Genomic DNA, 350 nt, shown 5'->3' with positions numbered 1-350 from the left:
CGCGTTAATATTTTTCTTTCAGGTACTAATTATTTTTTGTTTCAGGTTTTAATTATCTTTCTTCTTCCAGATTTTATTTCCTTCATTCTATTTGTCTTTGTTTGTGCATTCGAGTATTTCGTACAATATTCGAATGCTTCGTCGTTGGTTTATTTGTAGATTATCACTGGCTAGATCAATGGCTATTCAGTAGCCGTTGTCCACTCTCTTAAATAATTTAACAATAATTTTTTCTTTCAGGTTCTAATTATTTTTTTTCTTCCAGATTTTATTTCTTTCATTCTATTTGTCTCTTTGTTTCAGCATTCGAGTATTTCGTATAATATTCGAATGCTTCGTCGTTGGTTTAC

The sequence above is a fragment of the Eufriesea mexicana genome, unplaced genomic scaffold (genome assembly GCF_001483705.2).
Source record: "Eufriesea mexicana isolate 0111107269 unplaced genomic scaffold, ASM148370v2 scaffold320, whole genome shotgun sequence".
Classification (NCBI taxonomy): Eukaryota; Metazoa; Arthropoda; class Insecta; order Hymenoptera; family Apidae; genus Eufriesea; species Eufriesea mexicana.
The sequence above is the reverse complement of the archived record's forward strand: the minus strand, read 5'-3'. Positions refer to the sequence as shown.